General features: G+C 41.5%; 1 long non-coding RNA gene across 1 annotated transcript; it reads right to left on the reverse strand.

The window, feature by feature from the left end:
* Window positions 1-19,024: 19,024 nt before the first annotated feature.
* LOC147577207 (uncharacterized) lies at window positions 19,025-23,876 on the reverse strand. The gene is made up of 2 exons (XR_015240024.1): window positions 23,298-23,876; window positions 19,025-21,001 (listed from the first exon to the last, which is right to left on the reverse strand). It is a non-coding gene; the product is annotated as an uncharacterized LOC147577207 (long non-coding RNA).
* Window positions 23,877-24,190: the final 314 nt, after the last annotated feature.

Below are 24,190 nucleotides of genomic sequence, written 5' to 3' on the forward strand. Positions count from 1 at the left end.
AGCTGGAGAGATGGTTAGTAAAATACAGTATCCCTACAGGTGAGAGAGAGTGGTAGCCATCAAAGGATTGCTCCATCCATGCAACCAAAAGGTATCGAGGATAGATTATCAGGAATTTGAGGGAACTACTCCAGTAAAAATTCATGATGTCTCGGGTCCAGTTTCCAGACCTGAGACAGTTTTGGACTCGAAACCTATTTACTGAAGGAGAGGCAGAGTAATCAGGAGGAAGAAATCTGCAACACCATGGCAGGTGAATATGGTGATAATTCCTCTGGGTAATAATTCATCCAAGGGCCTCCAGTGGTTTTCTCAGCCAACTGTGCACTGGATAAGGGGGCATACCGAAACATTTCAGATACTGTTGGCCGCAGAGTCTGAATTGATGTTAATACCTGGGATCCCTCCCTCTTAGACAGTCCAGGCCCAACTCACAGTACACACTGGGCTCATCCAGAGGTCATTTTCCTGGAACAGACATACTTGGTAGTTTGCAGAAGTGTCATACTTGTTCCTTAGCCTCTAAGCTAAGAGATAGTGCGGTGGAAAAAGCCAAGTGGAAGCCTTTGGAGCTGCTGTCCTCCAAATGACCAAATAGACAGTAACTCTGGTGATCCTCAATGAACTATGCCTCCCAATGTTTACACCTTTGTGTAGTCCCCTCCAACATTGACTCTGAACTTGGGAAAATGGATATGAGTAGGCATGGTACAAGCAAAGGCTTAATAAGAGGTTGCACAGAGGGGCTTGTCCTGGAATGCTTGCTCTTAGAATCCGGCTGCCATATGGAGAAGCTCTAGGTAGCTGCATGACGAGACTACATGGGAAGAGAGGCTCCAGCCTGCCAGCCATCTCTGCCAAGGTGCCAGCCATGTGAGTGTGGCTATCTTGACATTCCAGTTCCAGCTGCCATCTGACTGCATTTGCATGAGAGGCTCCAAGCAAGAACAACAGGAGAATGATCCAATTAAGCCCCTGAATCATGCTCAATAATAAAATAGTTGCTGTATTAAGCCACCACATTTTGTGGTAATTTGTTACTCAGCAACGAGTAAACATAAAGAATATAATGGGGAATGGCGGAGGTTAGTATAACTGATAAAGACCTAAAGCCTCTCAAAGTGCAGAATTTTGAGTGGTGCATTTACTTGCATACTCTCATGGGAGGACAAGTGGTTCAAGGTAAGAATAGGAATGAACTCTAGGCGCTAGTGAATGGGTTGACTGCTTGGTCAGAGGCCTAGCAGGAGAAAGATCAGAATGCTGGGGGTAGGAAGGCCTGGGAAAGAGACATGTGGATGGATCTATGGGAGTGGCCACAAAGTGTATCCTGTGAATACTGGAGAACATTTTATTTCCCTGTTCTCACTGGTTCACCTCCATGCTGTATGTGGGAAGTACCATTCTTAAATTTAATGTTGCTCTCATTTCCTGAGCTTGTTTTTGTCCTGGCTTATACCTTCCTAGGAGCAGGGAAACCATTTATGTCTAAGATGGAAATGACTTTCCTGGTAGCGGGTCTGAGTGTGGTGAGAAAACCCCAAACCTCCCTTCCTATGGGCTGGGGTAGTGTTCAGATGATTACGCAATACATTTTCTGATGTATTGGTTCGAATGCTAAGGTTTGCACATATTGTTGACAAGACTGCTGCAGCCATTATAATCAATCCTTAACTGTGAAATCTGAACCTTTAATCTAGGAAACATATCCAGAGATGGCCATGGCAGTTCGTATTATTTGAGGTAGAATATCTTATCCTTCCTTTATTAAGAGACTTGAGTAGGTACTTGATGTTGTCTTTAACTGGATTAGGTACTTGGCTGTCTTCCCAGTCCACAATAACATGCTTTCTTAGAGAAGTACACCTTCATTCCCACGGATGCGGTTCTGGAAGCCAGGTTTGTGCTACCTGACGCCTGCCTCTCTGGTCACAGCGGTTTGGACCAGAGGTGGGCACCTGACCCAAGTTGAACCAACCAGACTTTTCTCCTGGGGACTTGGAATTGAGAGTATGGCCCAGGCAGTTTGTGCTGGTCTTTTGCTGAGAGAGGACAGAATCTCGGGAGCTGGGGCACACTCACCTTCTGCTCACACGTGCATGGGGAAGCATCAAAGGCTTGTCTTCAGAGGGAAAAGAGAAACAGATGTTAACAGCTCCAGAGAGCTTTCTTCTTTTCGGGCTTCCACCCTTTTCTGATCCTACCTTTCTTTTGCCTTCTGAGATACTCCTATCTCTTTATAAAGCCTCCTCCTCCCTTTAAGCTAACTTGAGTTATTTTCTGTTACTTACAACTGAAGAGACTTAATCAACAGAGGCCCTTTTGCCTGAACATTCTGCTGGTGCCTGCACATTGCTGCACAGCTCTTCCTGTCTCCTTCTTCCCCTCTCTCTCCATCCTGCCTTCACTCTCTTTTTGTTTTGGCTTTTAATTCTTCCCCCCAACACTGCATTATGATTGTAAATTAAGGTTACAGAGGATCCCTGTTCCAACCCAAAGCCATTTTCTTGCCAGGAATCCCAGAGCTACAAACCCTCAGCTTTGAAGGGTAAATTAAGCTGAAGGGTATACCTCTCAGAATATAGTTCACAATCTCTTATCTAAAGAAAATATGCAAGGTCATTGTCTTCCCTAAAGGCAGCCTCCTCCTAGTTAAGTACCTATGTCTGGTTCTGTTTGTGTGATCACCAACAGCTCCTTTCAGTGAGAAGGAATAACAGGCACCCAGCAGACAAGGGAAGACAAGAGGGTGTTGTGGCCTTTTACATGAGTTTTTTCATCTTTCTTTATGATTGTTTAATATAAAAGAAGAGAGACTTCATAGTCCCTCCACCTGTCAGTCAAGGAAAATCAAAATGTGACTCATTTGTTTAAATATATTTGATAAGTTTCCTCCAAATTCAAGTACTCTTGCTTGTGTGGCAGAGGGAAAACAACAAAAACCTAGAAATAACAATGATTTTCAGAAATAGGAGAGTGGTTGGATAACTATAACATAGCCACCTTTCAGAAAATTGAGTATTTATTTTAAAAAAATGATTCAGAGCAGCATGTATAATAGTAAGAGCTCTATCTGGGGCAAAGGCTGCTAGTTCCTACCACCATCCTCCAAATAAGTCTACCCCTTTCTGAGACTTTTTAGCTTGGACACATAGTTGCCCAGGGGAAGACTACACTTCCCGGCTTCCCTCGCAGCAAAGTATAGCCGTGTGACCAAGTCCTGGTTAATAAGAAGTGAGGGGGTGTTCGGTGGCCAACTTCTGTGTTGTTCTGAAAAGAAGGAAGGGGGTGGGAAAGATCCTTTTTTCCCCTCTTTCCTCCACTGTATTTCCTGGAATGTGGCCATTTTCTGGAATGTGGCTATTTCATGGAATGTGGCTATTTCCTGGAATGTGGTTAACAGGCCATGTGGATGAATGATTCTGCTTGGGGAGGACAGACAACAAGATAGAAAAAGCTTGAATGCTTGGCTCACTGTGTGCAGCAGAGTTCCAGAAGGCCCCTGGACCATCTACCTAGGGACTCTGAAGGCAGGAAGAAATGTCTGTCTTCTTAATTTGGATCTGTTATCTGCAGCCAGACTTATAGCCCAATTAATATCTTATCTAAGTAGGAAAAGAAATTCAGTTATAATGTGCACAGCATGATGTCATTTAAAAGTGTGAGTGAAAGACTCTACCTTGTACACAGATGCATATATGCTTGTAAATGTTTAAATGATTATAAAGAAAGGTGGGAAAGTAAGTGGCCAAGCTTCTAACTTTGATTTCCTAAGAGGTGGGGTGGGGAGAAAGTATTTAAACTTTTCTTTAACATCTTTTTTTTTTTGACTTACAACAAAAAAATTTTTTTTTTAATCTACAGAAGAAATTATTTCAAGTTTTCCTGAAATTAGCATAGCTAATGCAGAAGTATTTATTTAAACCATGCAGTTGAAGGCTTTTGTGGTAAAAGCTCAGGGTCAGAAGCCCAGCCTGTCCTTCTGCCATGGTAGGGCACTCTATCTGAGTGAGAGATTTATGGTTGTGGGTCATTCTTACAAACTTGTTTCTAGGTAGAGGTGCTGCCAGCTCTTTTTATGTATTCGAAAAGGGGAAATGTTGTGTTTTGTATACAGTTGTCTCTCGATTTGCTGCCACTGTGGAGCACTTAGAGGAAGAGATGGACAGAATGAATGAGGAAAATAATTAAGCTGTGGAAAGTCATGTTCCTAGTAACTTCTAACCAGCTGACCACATGGTCAAAGCTCAGGGTGAGAAGGGGAGTCAGATAGCCCTGAGTTACTGCCCACAACGTACCCACAACAAGTAGTGAGATTTATACATTTGCTGATATGGGCTCAGTTGGAAATGAAAATTGGGAAATCACATGCTTCAGAGTCAGTAACCAACAGCAAAAGCTTTCAAATACCTTTTCCAAGCATTTGTTTAAAAAAAAGAATTGTTTTTTTTTGTATTCCACCAAACCTCCCTATTTCTCTAAGTGTGAATGCCACAAGACTACATACAGTTTGACAAAGGTTGAAACTCTGCTATTTATTGAGCATAGGAGCTAATTAAATTTTTCCACTTGGGGGACCTAGGTGCCTCAGTCGGTTAAGTGGCTAACTTCAGCTCGAGTCTTGATCTCATGGTTCGTGAGTGTAAGCCCCACATTGGGCTCTCTGCTGTCAGTCTGGAGCCTGCTTTGGATCCTCTGTTCTTCTCTCTCTCTTGCCTCTCTCCACTCTCTCTTTCTCAAAAATAAATAAACATTAAAAAAAATTTTTTTTTCCATTTGACCAAGGACAGAGAAACCACGGGTTTTTCATCCGTTGGTAAAGTGGAAAAAAAAATCAGTGAAAACAGAAGGGTGTGATGTACATACATTTGGAAAGGCATCTTTTCCAGGACGAAAGTGAAGACTATCAAAAAAGTACTAAACAAATTCCAAATGGCATAAACTTAAAAGGCATAAAATTCTTAATTAGACATAGGTGAAGGTTGCCTGGCATAGTAGGAAGAACATGGACTTTGGAATCAGGTAGGTGTGTATTCAAATCATTGATTTTACACTTATATCAGTGTCATGAGATATTAAAATAAAACACTTTTGGTGAGGCTTCAAGACCATGGGATTAACTTATATTTCAAAGTAAGGAGACCATTGTGATGACCTGCAATAAAGTGTTTGAAACCAGTTTTGGGTCCCTTATCCCCTCAGCCATCAAGGGTTTAAAAAGGTTGAATAGAGATTTAAAAAAGATTTTTGTTTGGAAGGGTGGAGCACTTTTCTTTTACCTCAAGCCTGGGGAGAAGGTCTTCAATGGAACCACCAGTGAGTTCGATGTTTGTCCCAATGAACCAATGTCTGAGTCATGCCTGAGACAGCAGAAAGGTAGACTGCTGTGGCTTTGCTTTGCTGAGAGAAGAGTGAAAAGATATTGCTGCAAAGAAGGGGAATTTCACTCCCAAGTTGTCTGGGGCAAAGAATATATGTTTTCTTTTCACCAGGTATTGTTCAGGGCTATTGGAAGACTGGGGAGGGTTGTCTTCGATACCAATCAAGAAGACTGCCTTGAAGGGCAAGGTGACCCGAACAGAGAGTGCTGTTGGGTATCACCGGACCAAGTTTGATGGGAGAAACCAGGGTGGGCGGTGGCGGGGGGGGTCCTCTGAAGAACCCACAAAAGTGCTCCTCAGAAGAAAGAGTCAGTTGTATACAGCTGCCAGTCCTAGGAAGCACTGGAGTCAGGTGCACTAATGGTGGCAGGTGGGGTATAATTACTAAAGAAGACTCAAGGTCACCAATGTCAGTGCTGACAAATCTATAGTTTATGGCAAGAGAGGATAAAATATAGCACCAGCATTAAAGCAGATATATACATTTCAGCCACAGGTTGTGTCACAGTAAGGAATCAGGAGAGACCAGGAGCAAGCTCTAACTGTCTTCCTTCTGTAAAGGCCATGGCAAGATGCGCTAGCTCTCTCAGAGAGGAACCACTGTTGTATGCACAGAATACATAGGAATCGGGGAGCCCAAAGTAGTCTCAACCAGAGTTTCTTTTCTTTTTTGTGTGTTTTTTTTATTTTCACTTTTTAAAATTTACATCAGTTAGCATATAGTGCAACAATGATTTCAGGAGTAGATTCCTTAGTGCGCCTTACCCATTTAGCCCATCCTCCCTCCCTCAACCTCTCCAGTAACCCTCTGTTTGTTCTCCATATTTAAGAGCCTCTTATGTTTTGTCCCCTTCCCTGTTTTTATATTATTTCTGCTTCTCTTCCCTATGTTCACCTGTTTTGTATCTTAAAGTCCTCATATGGGTGAAGTCATATGATAGTTGTCTTTCTCTGACTAATTTCGCTTAGCATAATACCCTCTAGTTCCATCCACATAGTTGCAAATGGCAAGATTTCATTCTTTTTTGATTGCTGAGTAATACTCCATTGTATATATATATATATATACCACATCTTCTTTATCCATTCATCCATCGATGGACATTTGGGCTCTTTCCATACTTTGGCTATTGTGGATAGTGCTGCTATAAACATAGGGGTGCATGTGCCCCTTCAAAACAGCATACCTGTATCCCTTGGATAAATGCCTAGTAGTGCAATTGCTGGGTCATAGGGTGGTTCTATTTTTAATTTTTTGAGGAACTTCCATACTGTTTTCCAGAGTGGCTGCACCAGCTTACATTCCCACCAACAATGCAGAAGAGATTCTCTTTCTCTGCATCCTTTCCAACATCTGTTGTTGCCTGAATTGTTAATGTTAGCCATTCTGACTGGTGTGAGATGGTAGCTCATTATGGTTTTGATTTGTATTTCCCTGATGATGAGTGATGCTGTGCATTTTTTCATGTGTTGGTTGGCCATCTGAATGTCTTCTTTGGAGAAGTGTCTATTCATGTCTGTTGCCCGTTTCTTCACCAGATTATTTGTTTTTTGGGTGTTGAGTTTGATAAGTTCTTTATAGATTTTGGATACTAACCCTTTATCTGATATGTCATTTGCAAATATCTTCTCCCATTCTGTCGGTTGCCTTTTAGTTTTGCTGATTGTTTCCTTCATTGTGCAGAAGATTTTTATTTTGATGAGGTCCCAATAGTTGATTTTTTCTTTTGTTTCCCTTGCCTCTGGAGATGTGTTGAGTAAGAAGTTTCTGTGGCCAAGATCAAAGAGGTTTTTGCCTGCTTTCTCCTCGAGGATTTTGATGGCTTCCTGTCTTACATTTAGGTCTTTAATCCATTTTGAGTTTATCTTTGTGTCTGGTGTAAGAAAGTGGTCCAGGTTCATTCTTCTGCATGTCGCTGTCCAGTTTTCTCAGCGCCACTTGCTGAAGAGACTGTCTTTATTCCATTGGATGTTCTTCCCTGCTTTGTCAAAGATTAGTCGGCTATACATTTGTGGGTCCATTTCTGGGTTCTCTCTTCTGTTCCATTGATCTGAGTGTCTGTTTTTGTACCAGTACCATACTGTCTTGATGATTACAGCTTTGTAGTATAGCTTGAAGTCTGGGATTGTGACGCCTCCTGCTTTGTTTTTTTTTTTCAAGATTGTTTTGGCTATTCGGTCGGCCAGAGTTTCTTATACTCTGCTGGTCATGTAGGTATATTTTTGGTATGCAACCAGCTCCAATGGCTGAGACTTTTGGGGGTCTCACTAAGACCAGGTGCAAATCATCAACCTCATTCTTATTAAACAATGCTGACAAGTTGGTACCAACCAGCCCAAAACTTGGACACATGGCTATAAAGTGAAGTGACTATTAACTGTGCCTTGACCAGGATTCAATGCCATGCTGGTGTATATTTCTTTTTTGAGTAAAACAGCTCAGGTGTATTCCAGGCTTGCTGGAATTAATCTTTGTAGTGCACCAACTCATGACAGTCCCTGTGTAGTAAGAATGTTTCCACTGCTCATCTCTCCCTGCATGCTAAGCCTAGAAGAGGTAGAGAATAGTGGAGGAGAACAGAAGCCCAAGATGAAGAAATAGAAAGAGTTGATCACACCTATTTCCTTCTCAAAGCATGTCTGTCTAAGGGACAGGTAAAAGAGTTCATTCTAAATGGAGTTGAATATTACAACTATTACCTAGGACCAGATATTTTAATTATTGAACTGAGAACACTTTCATGACTACAAGTACTTAAAACACTTTTTTTTTTTTAAATTGGTGACGATTGACCATAAACCCATGAGACTTGCCTTAAATTTCATCTTGTGGGCAGGGAAAAAATTAGCCCCTCAGAATGGGTTTGAATAAGTAGGAGGAGAAAATGATCAAGCCATTTGTTATTATATCACATGAGTTTGGTTCTTTTAACATATTGGTTATATGGGAATATCAGGGGTGCCTGAGTGGCTCAGTCGGTTAAGCCTCCAACTTTGGCTCAGGTCATGATCTCACGGTTTGTGAGTTCGAGCCCCACATCGGGCTCTGGGCTGACAGCTCAGAGCCTGGATCCCGCTTCGGATTCTGTGTCTCCCTCTGTCTGCCCCTCTGCTGCTTGCACTCTGTCTCTTGCATTGTCTCAAAAATAAGTAAACATTAAAAAGTTTTTAAAAAAATATGGGAATATCAAAGGTAAAATTGGACAAGTGCTAAGGAATGTCCAAGAAAAATAAATAATCAAATAGATACGAATTTCCCACTCCAAACCCAACTAGAGACAAGGAGTGGAGTCTTTTTGCTTTCCTTATGAAGCATAAGGTTTACTTACATCATTTGGTTTTGTGATGAAGATAAAGGGATTAAGGTACCAGTTTTGAGTTTAAGAGCTTGGTTTGCAGGATTAAGAGATATCTGGAACAGCTGGGAAGGTTGCAGGGTTGGTGTGTGAAACTGCTCTTTTAGGCTGTTAAGGCATGTGACCAGAAGCAAAATGAAAGTGCCTTTTCCCTGCCTTCCCCCCTTCCCTGCCTCGGGGTTGGTTTGATTGGGTTCCGTGACTGGATTCTGGTCATCTGATGAGGGCAGAAGTGGTATACCACTTGCAGACCTGGCTCTTAAAAACCAAGTGGATGCTCCAGATTTCTCTTTCTCTGCTGCTGTGATGTTTAAAGGTAATGCTTTCTAGATGGAGACAGGACAGAGGAAGTTTTCCTGACCTGTTCAGGGCTTTGTGGGAGCAAGTTCAGCCATAGAAATGTTGGGTTAAACCATAGGTTAAATTATCCTGACTAATACAAGGGAAAAGAACTGTGAAGAAAGGAAGGAGCGGATACGTGAAGCAGTTTTCATAGACAGAGGTCTAAAGGTGGAATCAATATTTCTTTTAGATCAATATTTGTTGAAGAGAACAGGGAATAAAGAAAGAAAAAATGACACAAAATAGCTCTATCTCGTGGTTGCATTAAAAAAACTTAAAATATATACAGAAATGTATAAACATCATACAGTTTTCGCAAACTGAATGTGCCTGGCATGTGAATACAAACAACCCCAAACATCCAGAGCATTACCAGGATCCCAGAAGCTTTCCTCCTGGACCTTCTCAGTCACAAGCTCGCAGGAACACCTGCAGGCCTGACCTTTAATGCTGTGGCTGCACCTTGACCTCCACTTTACCATGTGACCTGAAAAGGATCTCCCTGCCCCAGCCTACTTAAGTTTCCATATTACCCAGAAACTAGGCTTCTTGAAATTTCTTAATTTTCTAGTTTTCATAACTACTAGAAAAAAAATAAAGACAATGGGGAATTGAATGAAAAAATTATCAAACTGATTTTAATTCTTGGTGGACTTTAGTTTAATTAATATCAGTTTAATTTTCTTCAAATGAGTATTATACATTTTTGTATGTCCATACAAACTTAAAAAATTAGCTACATATGTTACAAAAAGGATACCTTTTTACATTTTATTTCTTCTTCTTATTTTTTAAATGCTTATTTATTTTTTGAGAGAGTGAGTGTGAGTAGGGGAGGGACAGAGAAAGAGGGATACAGAGAATCCAAAGCAGGCTCCACATTGTCAGCACAGAGTCTGATGTGGGGCTCGAACCCATGAACCATGGGATCCTGACCTGAGCCAAAGTCAGACGCTCAACCGACTGAGCCACCTAAGGACCCTTCCTTATTATATTTTAAAAGAGATTTTACAATACAAGTTGTATATTCATAATCCAGTATAATTAAAAATAAATACTGGTGAAAACAAAACAACACAAGAAAGCAAATACTGGAGAGTAACCAAAATATTGCTACGTGGAGAATAAGAATAAACAGAAAATACTTGGTGCAATCAAAAGTAAAAACTGTAATTTACAATCTAAGTAAAAGCAAAAAAAAAAAATAGCTTTAGACTTAGACCTCATTTCAAAAGCTGTTCTCATAGAAAAAGTCACAGCCTCAAGTGTCTTCATTAATACAGAAGGACTAAAAATAAACATGTTACCTCTCTTTAAAAAGGGGGAGCCCCCCGCCATTAACCTAAATAAACCAGTAAGTGAGGATTACCATATTTCATGGTTTCTAAGACCCATTTTATTTTTTCTTTTGACATCTCGGAAATCAGAGTGCGTCCTCAATTTCTGTTGACCATGTAGCAGGGTGACCTTGTTATTGCTCGTGCATGTAAGAACTTGGCTGTTCTTTCTGGTAGCATGATGGCAATCCCTTCCTTGGTGTGTCAGTCAAAAAACCATTTAAACACTATTTGAGGAAGGGATATGAATACTGTTTCATGACTGAAATATTTTGAATGACACTTCTAGTAACAGAGAACTACAGCAAAACTTGTAGAACAAGTATCAGCAATTTGGGAGATCACTCTTTTAAAAAATGCAGTGTCATCAGCACAGAGGACAGTATTGTATGGGAAAATGGTAACATTAATGAGTGAGTGGATAGTGATTTAAAAGAGTTGGGTTCCCGGGGAGAAGACATCTTAGAAATCTCTTAAGCAATTCTGTATTTTCCTTTTATGGATACACAAGAGAAATATGATTAAAATTTATGCCTCATGAGTTTCAAAAACTCTTCCAATAAGTACGAAATAATATTCTAAGTGATAAGAAGGCCTTATGTCCTAAATTATGTGAAAGTGTTTTATTTTTCTTAGTGGTGTCCAAAATAATGATGAAATGTGGTAACACAGCCAATAGAAAATGAAAAGAGTGGAATGTACAAATAAATATAAAAACTAGATTTTTGGGTGCCTGGGTGGCTCAGTCAGTTAAGTGTCAGACTTTGGCTCAGTCATGATCTCAATGGTTTGTGAGTTTGAGTCCCGCATTGGGCTCTGTGCTGACAGCTCAGTGCCTGGAGCCTGCTTTGGATTCTGTGTCTCCCTCTCTCTCTCTGACCCTCCCTCACTCATGCGCTGTCTCTCTCTCTCAAGAATAATAAACATTAAAAAAAAATTAAAAAGACTAGATTTTTGAAAAGATTAATAATGTCTACATAAACTCTTCATAAGCCTGATTAAGAAAAAAAGTGTGAGAGCAAAAATATATAAGATCAGGAGTAAGAAAAGAGACAGGGTTACAGACAATGCAGATTAAAACGGTAAGAGAATGGCATATGCAACTCATCAGCAAACAATGTGAAAATCAAGAAAAGGGGCTGGTGAACTTTTTCTACAGAAGGCTAGGCAGTAAATATTTTAGGCTTTCCAAGTGAAGAGGTAAATCAAGGGTATTATGTAGGTATTTAAATAAACATTTAAAAATTTATAAACCATTCTTAGCTCAATGACTGTAGAAAAATAGATGGCGGGCCAGATTTGGCCCATGAACATTATTTGCTGACCTGAACTAGAAGAAAATGATGATTTCCCAGACAAATACAATTTCCAAATACGACCCAAAAAAGATTGGGTAATTTGAACAGAACAATTATTGTGGAAGAAATTAGAACAACACTTAAAGATCTACTAATATAAAAGACACCAGGGTCGGATGATTTCAACAGTTGAAAAATATTTAACCTTTAAAGAACAATAATGCCAAGGTTATTTCTGACCATAGAAAACTGTTACAGATCATACATAGAAAAGAGATGGAAATCTCCCAAATTCATTTAGTGAAGTCACCATAGTGGTAATATCAAACTCAGTTTTTTAAAAATTTTATTTATTTTTTATTTAAAAAATTTTTTTAATGTTTATTTACTTTTGAGAGAGGGAAAGAGAGAGCGTGAGTTAGGGAGGGGCAGAGAGAGAGAGGGAGACACAGAATCTGAAGCAGGTTCCAGGCTCTGAGTTGTCAGCACAGAGCCCCATGCAGCACTCCAACCTATGAACTGTGAGATCATGACCTGAGCCGAAGTGTGACGCTTAACCAACTGAGCCACCCAGGCACCCACAAACTCAGTTGTTGCGCAGCTGGTATGCAAAACATATAGACAAACAGTACTTACAGATAAAGCTGAGAAAATAAAAAATGAAATATTACCCAAAGAATACAGCAAAGTATCAAATGAATGGTATATTTCAACCAAGTAGGAAAGGCAAGGGTAGTTAGATATCAGGAAATCTATCAGTATAATTTATCAGATCAACAAATTAAGAGGAAAATCATGTGATCAGAGCAATAGATGCTAAAAGAACATTTTCTAAAGAGTATTTTAAAAGGGTTTCAAAAGGGGCGCCTGGGTGGCGCAGTCGGTTAAGCGTCCGACTTCAGCCAGGTCACGATCTCGCGGTCCGGGAGTTCGAGCCCCGCGTCAGGCCTTGGGCTGATGGCTCAGAGCCTGGAGCCTGTTTCCGATTCTGTGTCTCCCTCTCTCTCTGCCCCTCCCCCGTTCATGCTCTGTCTCTCTCTGTCCTAAAAATAAATAAACGTTGGAAAAAAAAAAAATTTAAAAGGGTTTCAAAAAAAGAAAAAAACCCCACCAAAAACCAAAAAAACAAAACAAACCAGCAGTTATTTCTACAAAAACAGTCTAAATAAATGGCAATAAAAGGAGGCTTTTATCATTTAGTTATGATTAAGACTATTTTTCAAACCAAAATAGGAAATGGGGCACCTGGGTGGCTCAGTTGGTTAAACGTCTGACTCTTGATTTCAGCTCAGGTCATGATCTCAGGGTTCAAGAGATCAAGCCCTGTGTGGGGCTGACTGCTGAGTGTGGAGCCTGCTTGGGATGCTCTCTCTCCCTCTCTCTGCCCCTCCCTATGCTTGGACTCTCTGAAAACAAACAAAAAAAATAAACATTTAGAATTATATTTCTAAAAAACAGAAACAAAACAAAACAAAACAAAAACAAAACAGGAAACATAGTTCTAAGTCCCGAAATGATAAAGGCAAGTCAATGAAATTCAGAAACAAGATGCCAAATCTTACCTTTATTATTGAATATTATTTTGGAAGTTGTATTGGATGTACTAAGATAAAACAATAGGTTTAAATATTGGAGAAAAAAGAACTAAATTGATCATATTATTTCAAACCTAAAAAACCAAGAAATTCTAGTTTTAAAAATTTCTAGAACAAATAAGAGCATTTGGTAATGCTGGACACAAGCTTTTTTTTTTATTCCAGAAATAAGAACCTAGAAATGGAAATGAGAAAACATTCTGTTTATAACACTAACAAAAAATTTAAAATATGGATAAGAGAAGGACAGAATCTATGTACATGGAATAAATGACAATGTGAGATGGAAGGATATAAATTAGCTGAATAAATGAAAAAACACATCATGTTCTTGGATGGAAGAGTTAGTATCATATAAAATCAATTATGTCACTATTAATATATCAGTGCAATTCGAATTAGAATTCCAATGAAGGCTTTTGGGAGGAAAATTGATTACAATGATCTTAAATTTCATATGAAGGAAAGAAGTGCCTATGAATAGCCAGTAAAAGTGTAAAGGGAAGCAGAGCAAGGCAGCATCTATTTTACTAGGTATTAAAACACGAAAAAGCCACCATAATAAATCAATATGATACAAGCACGGGACAGCTGTATAGATCAGAGCACAGATGGACAATTCAGAAATAGATCCTATTTTAAATGAGAATTTTATATATGAAAATGTGGTATTTCGACATAGTGGAAGAAGAGAGATTTATTTAATAAATAACGTGAGCACAACAGGCTATCTGCCTGGAAGAAAATTAAAGAGGACTCTCATCTAGTATCATTTATAAAAATAAATTCCAAATAGGTTAAAGGAATGAGGTTTGTAGGGTCTCTTTAAACTGATGGATCTCACTGTTGGAAATCATGCTTTGGCTACCCCATCTCTGTCGCCCTGTCCAAAATCCTCTCAGGATGAAGGGAAGCTGGGGGCTGAGGTGGGGCCTCTGTTGCAGCTGCCTTGCCGCGAGGGAGCTTGGAGGTGAGGCTTTAGACACGATGCAGGAAGACAAGGAGAACAGATATTGAGTTGGAGCTAGTGTGTCTGTCCACTTAAGAAAGCCAGTTGGGGGGGGGGGGAGGAGAGAGAGAGAGAGAGAGCGCGCGTGCAAGAGAGTGTTAGTTTATGTTGGTGTGTGTAACCCTCCAAGCTTTCTAGAATAGCTTTTACACAGGAAGAAAAAAAATGTAATTACTGCTGCCTCTTTCTTCATACTTAAGTACTTTGGAAAAAATAAGGAATGAAAGCCAGAAAAGTAAGCAGAAGGCTGACTGCTTTCTTCACTCATTAAAAAAAAAATTTTTTTTAATGTTTATTTTTGAAGGAGAGTGAGAGAGGGGTGGGGAGGAGAGAGAGGGAGACACAGAATCTGAAGCAGGCTCCAGGCTCTGAGCTGTTAGCACACAGCTTGGTGTGGGACTGGAACTCAACAACTGTGAGATCATGACCTGAGCCGAAACCAAAAGTTGCACGCTTAACTGACCGAGCCACCGAGGCACCCCTCTTCACTCATTTTTAAGGGACACCAAAGACAGGTGTGGGGGTCATTCAGCATTTCCCCAGCAGCCTGCAGAGGAGGACCCTTGGGTAGGGGTGCTTGGAAGTGAGCATTTAAGGCCCAGTGGATAATTGCTCTTGAAGGAAATCCTATTCCCAGTGCTTCTGGCATCCTGGCCTGAGAGACAGCCAGGCACAGAGGTCACCTTAGAAAAGCAGTGGGCTTAGGGCGGAGAGAGGACAAGAGGCTGCCTGAGCAACACCGCCACGGAGAGGCCGGTTGTGGTCCCTGATGACAAGAGGGAGGAAAGGAGTTCTCTGCTGCGCTGGCCAGGGATGTGAAGGACATTTAAGCTTGGAGCCCAAGGTGAAGCACTGTTGTAGCCACAGCTATCGTCTGAAGGACTTGGAGAGGTTGGGGGGGACAGGGATAGGAGGGGTCCCCAGATTCCAGATAACTCTACCCTAGGCCAGAGAGGTGTTTATGTAAGGGCTGGTACGTGAACACAGAGACAAAGCACATTTAGCACTGTCGGGGTTCTCTGCCAAAGCCAGTGCTTGGGTGGGGCCCCTCTCCCCAGGTGGTGACAGAGAGGCAGAGCATGAACAGCACAGCCCCTTGTCTCTGGCTCTCACCTACCATGCCAGCTTGGAGAACTTCCCAAATATGAAGTGGTCAGGGCTAGAGGCCCCCAGGAATGGTATCAGAAGGAAGGAGTATGGTTTTGGGCTTGAATCCCAAGTGACCTGCTCTCTAACTGGCTATCTGGTCATGGGCAGGTGGCCAGGTACTCTGAGCCTTGGTTTCATTGCTGTTAACGTGAGAACTAAGGGACACGATGGGGCTGTCAGGAGGTTCAACAGAAATGAATTAGATAGCACTTTGCATAGTCTGCCATAAAGTAGGCACTTAATAGGAATTTTCTTCATTCTCTCTGAGGAAGCAATCATGGCCTCCCATGGTATGATGGAGGCCTCTCTTTAGTCAGGTTGCCTGGCCCTGCCTCAGAAGGGTGGGGTGAGTGTTGTTTAGTGAGCTGTTTCAAGGTATATTGTTATCTGCTGGTTTATCTAACTTGTTTGCTATTGCATCCCTTTGTCTAGAATAGTGCCTGGCACATGGTGGATGGTCAATACAAGTGTTCAGTAGGCGAATTAATTTGTTTCTTTTATCATTAGGCTACTTTGAATGAAACCCTAGAAATACCATAATTTTCACCCAGACCATTTTTGTCACCTGGGGATCTATCTTCCTTTCAGTTAGTTTTTCACAAAGAACTGACACTTTCTTTTTTAAAAAATGTTTTATTTATTTTTGAGAGAGAGCGAGAGACCACAAGCAGGGGAGGAGCAGGGAGAGACGAGAGAGAGAGAGAGAGAGGGAGAGAGAAAGAAAGAGACAGAGGATACGAAGTGGGCTCTGTGCTGACAGGAGCAAGCCCAGTGCGGGGCTCAAACTTATGAACTGTGAGATCATGACCTGAGCTAATGGATGCTCAGTCGACTGAGCCACCCAGGCACCCCAGAACTGACACTTTCTATGGTCAGTACCAGGTCTCAGATCTCACAAAACATTACATGTATTAATATATACCCCAACCAAAGTCTGCATTAAAAAATAAATATTTTACTGGTATATTAATAAAAAGATTTCTGCCTGATGTTTTAGAAATTACTGGCTACTGGAAACATACTTAATTTACTAGGATTTCTTTGCAATCATTATGCCTACTCAGGAGTTTTTGCAAGGTGAGCAAAACTCACTTACAAGTGGTTTTTTGATGTGATCAAATTTTATGAATGCTAGACTCAACAATTAATGAGGTTAAAATAATATTGTATTTTGGCAATAAACATTTATTTATTTATATTTTGCTGGTTTCTTTTCATATTTGGGAGCCCGTGATTTTACATCCTGGCCTCATACATTTTTGTAGATCTCTGAAGAACTTACAGGACACAGGCCCTAGACCTAGAGTGCCTGATGGAGAAGATGGTCTCATAGGATCATAGACTCTGCACATTTGTAACTTATCAGGAGTGGGTCTAGGTGCTGTCTGAAAGAGGCAAAGGACATTTTAGGAGATTGTCTTTTAGCTCTGGCCTCCACTCCATTCAGCCCTGATTCTCCTTTTAATGTCTCATCCCCCCTACCCGCCCCATCTTCTTTTGGTTTTCACTCTCTGCACTCATTGAAACCTGTCAGTTGCATCACCTGTCCTCAAGGCCACAATTCCTGGCTAATTGGGCACAATGATCTGCATTATTTTTTTTTAACTTTTTTTTTTTAAATTTATTTTTGAGACAGGGAGAGACAGAGCATGAACAGGGGAGGGTCAGAGAGAGGGAGACACAGAATCTGAAACAGGCTCCAGGCTCTGAGCTGTCAGTACAGAGCCCGACGCGGGGCTCGAACTCACGGACTGCGAGATCATGACCTGAGCCGAAGTCGGCCGCTTAACCAACTGAGCCACCCAGGTGCCCCAATGATCTGCATTATTAAATAGTTGCAGTGCTGGGCTAAGTCATTCATTTTTGTACTCCTTCACAAAGGAGGGTTAGCAAATGTGAGTTGAAGGTAAGAAATGGTGGATGGGTTCTTTGCAGTAACTAAAAGGCATCTTCCCTTCCCAGGTAACGTGGCTAGTTACAAGGCCTTCTGGTGAAGGTGCTCCTGTATGGAAATTCCTTCAGTGTCTCTCCTCCAGTCTTGTCCCTATTCAGAGAGTGGACAATGGAATGAGGGGGAGAGGAATGAAGATCATACATCTGAGATCTGATTATACAACTGCCTTTTCAGTCTTGCCACTCAGATTATGCTTTGAGGATAAGTAGCATCTGTATCACCTGGGGGCTTGTTTGAAATACAGAACCCTAGGCTCCACCACAGGCCTGCTGAGTCAGAAGCTGCATTTGAACAGTCTCTAGGTAAGTTTGTGTGAACATTAAGGTTTGAGAAGCCCTGTACCAGACATCATCACCTGGATGTCCCTTAAGTACTCAGTGTCCACTAGTATGAATCGAACCCGCTCATCTGCCCCCACAACTTGTCTTGCTCCTGACGTTTCTTTCTTTATCTGGCTTTATGGGGTATCTTAAATATAATTTCATCATAGGACTTGTGTATTGTGTATTATGTTTTATTTTTACTGCATTCTCCCTGTTACATTATAAGCTTCTTGAAGACAGGTATTAAGTCTATTCAGTTTCTATCACCAGCAACTTTCAGTGAGACTGAAGCAAGCATTGACTTCTCTATACCTCAGTTTCCTCATCTGTAAAGTGCAGGGTCTTCATCTCAAAGAGTCCTTCCAACCCTAACATTCTGTGATTCCATGATGTGCCTAAAAGAATCACAAGTGTGAGGTTGAAGCACCTTGAAAGTCACCTAACTCAACAACTTCCTTTCCCTATCTTCCCCCATGATACTCTTGCTAAAGGTAAACCCCTCAGCCACATCTGCCTCAAGTGATGGTCCAGCTTAAGCATAGCCATCTCTAGTAACAGAGAATTTAGGACCTCCGCATCAGTATATTCTATTTTCAGAAGACTCTACATTTTTAGAAACGTATTCTTATATTTTTGACACTTCATAGTTAAACTAAAAGAGAATGGATACTGGGATAAGATAGAACTGGTCTCCAGTTCCATGAGAGCCACTAACTAACCGTGTAAGTTGGACAGACTCTAAGATGACTTTGTGACCTCTGCCTTCTGGTGTTCATGTCCCTGTGTAATTCTCTTCCCTTGAGTATAGGTGAGTCCTGTGACTTAGTTCTAGCCAATAGAATACAATAGAATTACACTATGTGGCAAAGGTGATGTCACTCCCACAATTATATAAGATTCCATGTCCCTAACAGACTGTCTTGCTATCTCCAATGTTGGCTTTGAAGAAGCAAGCTGTCATTAATTTTATAGCCACAAGGAAACAAATTCTGCCATCAGCCTGAGGGAAATTGGAAGGGGAAACTTCTCCAGTTGAGCCTCTAGATGAGAACCCACCTCTGACTGACACCTTGATTTCAGCTTTGCAGTGGACCCAGTAGGCCTTTCTTGGCCTCTTGACTCTCAGAAGCTGTGCAATAATAAATATGTGTTGCTTTAAGCTGTTATTCATATTTCAAGAAGTGTAGAAGGGAGGGAGGTATCATGGCAGTAGTAGGGAAGTAGGGGTGGATCAATTATGTGACTTTGGGTGCAAGTGATAGAAGATTCAACTACTGACAGTGGATTGAATAATAAAGATGTTTAATATCCCATATAAGCAGTGAAACTAGACAGAAACCAGTCTTTAGGCTTGCTTAAGAAAGTAGTTCAGTGATGTCATCAAGGATTTATGCCGTCTCCATCTTCTGTCTCTGTCATCTTCAGTGTGTGTCTTTGTCTCTCAGTTGCTTCCTCATGGTTGCAAGATGGCTGCAGTAGTTCCAGGCATCACCAAGCCCAGCGATGGAAAAGACCCCTTATTTTTTCCTTCTCATGCATCTTTGTTTTTAAGATCCCACCCTCACTCTTCCCTTCCTTCATATCTCATTGGCCGAAACTGTATTACATGCCACCCCTAAAATAACCAATGGGAAAGAGAAGAGACCATCATGTTGTGATTGGTTAATGAAAATTCTCTGGGGTAGAGGAGAACCAGGTCTCCTCTGAAGTACAAGTCTCCCTAATCCTTGAATCAACTCAGGGTTCTGTTAGCAGGGGAAATAGGGTATGAGATGGCAACTGATGACATCTGCGATAGGGTGGGTGATGCCTTTGGGTACTGAGGCCTAGCTCTGTTTCAAATCCAAGTCTGAAAGTGGCTACTGTTTCTTGGATGTAGACCGACCCTTTACAAATTCTCAGGCACTTTAACGGGTAGCTGTGGGTTTTATTGGTTGAAAGTGATTCTGGACATACTAGATTTCATCAGACCTAAGAAACCACACAGTATAAGATTCACCATTATTTTATGAACTTCTAAGATTAAAAAAGTGGTTTTAAACTCTGACATAATGTCCTAGAAGTAGTTGTATGTGGCCCTTGCATCTGTGACACTAGCCCTTTGCTACTCTGAAATTTCTTTCGTCTCTTCCAAGGGATTCTGCTGTTACTACTGCTTTCAGTTGCATTGTTGGTGTGGGGCAAATATAACTGCCTCATTTCTCGTGGATTTCTTCTTTTTTTAGGTCTTGAAAGCAGTTGGTTGTTGCTTTGGGAGAAAGTATGGAATTGCAGTTGTTCCTATAACAACAAATATTTGCTTCACAAATGTCAATTTACACCCCACTCCTCTGTTTCTTTATGCACACACAATAGCTCATTATTTGAAGGCCAAAATGTAGGATAATCTTTTGAGAGACTTTTAAATGGCATTGAACCTCAACACCCGTCCTTGCAACCACATATTGAACTCAGCTGAAATTCAGATGACAATATAAACAGCTGTGACCAAGTTTGCCATGCAGAGGCAATGACAACTATACCATGATTGCCTTGATTCTGAGGCACATTTTGATTTGAAAGATGTTAAAACGTGGGAGGAAAAAGGCATGTCTTAGAATGGATGAAATATGGTACATCTAAATAGTGCAATAGTCTTTGGCTTAATCAAAACTATTGATGGCTTCATGTTCCTCATTAACGTCCAAGAGAGTGCAGGCTCTGCAATATACTAAAAATGCAGGGAAAAGCTGGTCAGTCATGGCTTGAATGGTTCTAATTACATCGGAGAGATGTGGAGCAAGGCTCTTTGCTGAGCTGGCTGTTCAACATGAGTGGTCACCACCGGTGCTTATGATTTTCTCATTGCTAATTGGACAAATGCTTGTGTCGTCTGTCACTTCCTGAATCTGTTTTCTGCTTCACTGCACTCTTCACTAAGGCAATAAGATACTGCTAGAAATGAAGAGGAGTATGTGTGCACGGACACACACACACACACACACACACACACACAAGAGTGACAGAGACAGACGAGAGAGGCAGAGAAAGAGACAGAGAGAGGAGCTTGCCCGTCTTGAGTTTAGTGAAGAAAATCACTCGCTGTAAAAGGTTGGTTCCTGAAATGCTGAGATCCAGTCAGCCATGTGAAATCAGAGAGAAACCACAGCCCTTAGTGGGACTCTGTGGATGGGGCTTCTGGGCATAGTCTCCCTCAAGGGCCCTCTCTCGAGACGAGTGTGGGCTCCTGCTGTGCCTGCATCCGAACACTGCAAATCCTGGAAAACAAAACCAGGTTCAAGACCAGACTGCCCTGCGTGCAGATACAGGTTTCCAGAGGAAAAACAAAGAAAGAAGAAAAAAAAAATTGTGAGAACCATCTTATCTGATGTCAAACAAGTGAACAGCACTTTCTTTTTTGATGGTTTGCTGCAGAAAAGAACACTTTTTTGGCAAAACTCCACTCTGCCTTGAAGTTGGCTGTTCTTCAGAATCCTGGTCCCTGGCCCACCCACCCTGCATGACTATTTGCTGCATTGCACGAACTATACTAAAATGGCAGCATGTGCTTGTCAGATGCAGGAAGGGAGGACTGGAGTCACAAACATCTCTCTGATCCCGATGGTCCCCTTTTGTCCCCAGCACAGGCAAGTTGAGGCTGAGGCAGTTGGTGATGTGATTTTAGTAAACCCCATCTTTCTTCATGCTTCTCCTAGCCCTGAAATCATTGCTTATTCTTCTAACGTTTGTGCTTTTTAAATTTTACCTCTTTCCTTGGTAGAGTGGAGGAAAAGAAAACTTCTTTTTTGCGAATAGTGTGTGGTATTAGACCACCACACATTAGTGAGAGGTTCGAATCTGATAGAATGAGGTTCAAAACCTGGCTCCTTCACATACTGATGTATTACCCAGGGTGAGATTGTTAACCTCTATAAATCCAGGCCTGCTTATCTGAAAAATGAAGGTCATAATGCGAAACACCTTCCTGATTGTTTGAGGATGAAATGAGATCCCTCATGCACAGTCATGGCTGCCTGGCACCTGCTAAGTGTCCGAGAAATGGTAGCCAACACTGCTATGTTCCGTTTATGCATTTTGAGGGGGTTTAAGTTCATTATTAGCCTTTACCAATTCCATTACTGTCAACCCCTATGTTCCCAAAGGGAGGATCTGGCCCCTGACCTTGTTTGGTTCTCACAACACTCTTTCTGTGGGCGATTGATTGCACCTCCCTCCATCTTGTGTCTTCTAGTTCTCTGTTTCTCCTGTTGGTCAAGCCTCTCTTCCCAGCCCCAGATGTCCCCAGTCTCCGGCTGGCAAGACCCAGCTTGCAACTAATACTGAAACTGAACTCAGTGTCTTCTCCCCAAATGTGCTTTTCCTCTGAGGTTTCTCTCTCACACTGGCTCCCAGGTGCCCCACACGGAACTGCAGCTCATCCCAGCCCCACTTTCTCTCTGACTCTTCACTTCCAGGGATTCACCAACACTCCTCTGCCCCCTATGCTCCGTCCCCTCATTCCTGTCCCAGTGCCCGTGGACTTCTGTAGTTTTACTGTAATAAGCATTCCTAACAGGCCTTGTTTCCATTTTCTCCATCTACCAATCCATCCTTCCCTCTGTTGCTCTTATCTATTTACATTCCTCTTTAAAAACCTTTTGTGGTTCCACGTCATCCTCAGTGTAAAATCCAAACTCCTTAACAGGGCCTGCAAAACCCTTCCTGATTTGATCCACCCCTCTTGTTCCTACAAAGGGACTTTTCCCTTTGTTTTCAAATTCCTCACACTCCAGCCATATGGGAATGCTTGGAACACTCTTCCTTTTTTTTTTTTTTAAAGTTTATTTATTTATTTTGAGAGAGAGACAGAGACTGCATGTGCATGCTTGCCTGAGAGCGGGGGAGAGCCAGAGGGAGAGAGAATCTTAAGCAGGCTCCATCCAAGCCCAGCACAGAGCCCGACATGGGGCTTGACCCCATGAACCCTGAGATCATGACCTGAGCTGAAACTAAGAATCAGACACTTAGACTCAGCCACCCAGGCACCCCTTGAATACTTTTTCTGATCAATGGGAATCTCCTGAACTTTGCATAAATTCTTCCCTCAGTCTGGAATGCAATCTTCCTAATTTTTTCTTTGGGTTATTAATTTCATTGGGTGATTCATTTCAGCTCAGTTGACTCCCATAAAGCCCTTCCTGACTGTACTCTCAAATATGGGTTAGGTTCCCTTCCATTGCACTTCATTCCTTATGCATTCCTTAATCGTAACTCTTACCACACTCCTTAAATGAAGGGAATTTATTTTTAAACTCTGTATCCACCATACTTAGCATTAAGCCTAGCACATGATAGAAATACAGTATGTTTTCTGAAAGAGTGAATAGAAGAAGGAAGGAAGGAATAGATCATTTTGATGGTAATAAATCTAGAAAGTACACGGTCCTCTGAGACTCAATGCAACATCTCAGTACTTGCCACAGCAGACTTTATATTGGGATATAAATTGCCTGTGTTCCCTCTCAGTTGTCTGCACATGAACAGAACCCCACTGTGCTCTCCAGAATCAAATACCTTCTAGGGCCATGTTCCGGGCGTGGGAGGAATGAATCAGCCGGCTTGCAAGTTCTGTCCTTCTGACAATGGAGGTCACATAAAGAGTTTAAGTCCACCTTCTCAGCCACTTGACCTAGGAGTACTGAAGACTCTGAGAGAATAAATGCCAAGATGCATCAGTACATCAGTCCTGATTCTGGCCTTTCTCATTGGATACTGTTCAGTTTTTATTTTCAAGCGGCCTTCTAATGGTTAATAACCTCTCTTCCGTCTCACTTTCTATCATTATTTCCTGTTTCTCTGTAACAAAAGAGAGATTTTGACAACACATGAATATATCTGTAGATCTGGGGTGCTCTTTCAAAGCTTGTGGGTTTTTATGTTTTTCATCAGATTGTCGAGACTTCTGAATCTCTAATTTACCCTGAATGTATGCCTGTTCTCAGCGGCTCTGATCAACTTAATTTTCAAAGCGTTTGTCTTCCACACACGGAAGGGGTTTGAACAGTTCCTTTACTGGTCTGTGCACTTTTGGTACTTTTGTCCCTTATTTCTGGGAATAGTGGACTAAAGGACTAGGGAGCCGGCAAAGTTGGAATTTATTAGGAGGACTTGCCCCTCTCTAGATCATTAACAACTTCTATGAAAAAGAAGTCATTAAATGAAAAACTTCCTGTTTTTTTTTTTTGTTGTTGTTGTTCAGCCATTATAGATCAAAAGCTGATTTCAGATGAGGGCTAATGCCTTTTATTTCTATATAAAGGATCTTTAAAGTGCCAAGAAGGCCATGCCCATTCCTCAAGTGGGTAAACTTGACAAGGGAGGTTACTAGATTGATCCAAGGTCATACAGCAAGTTAAGTGTCAGAGTCTGGGAAGAATAAACACCCAGGCCCTGACATGCTGTCACTG

This window comes from Puma concolor, chromosome C2, assembly GCF_028749965.1.
Source record: "Puma concolor isolate L17-30 chromosome C2, mPumCon1.1.hap2, whole genome shotgun sequence".
NCBI classification, from domain to species: Eukaryota; Metazoa; Chordata; class Mammalia; order Carnivora; family Felidae; genus Puma; species Puma concolor.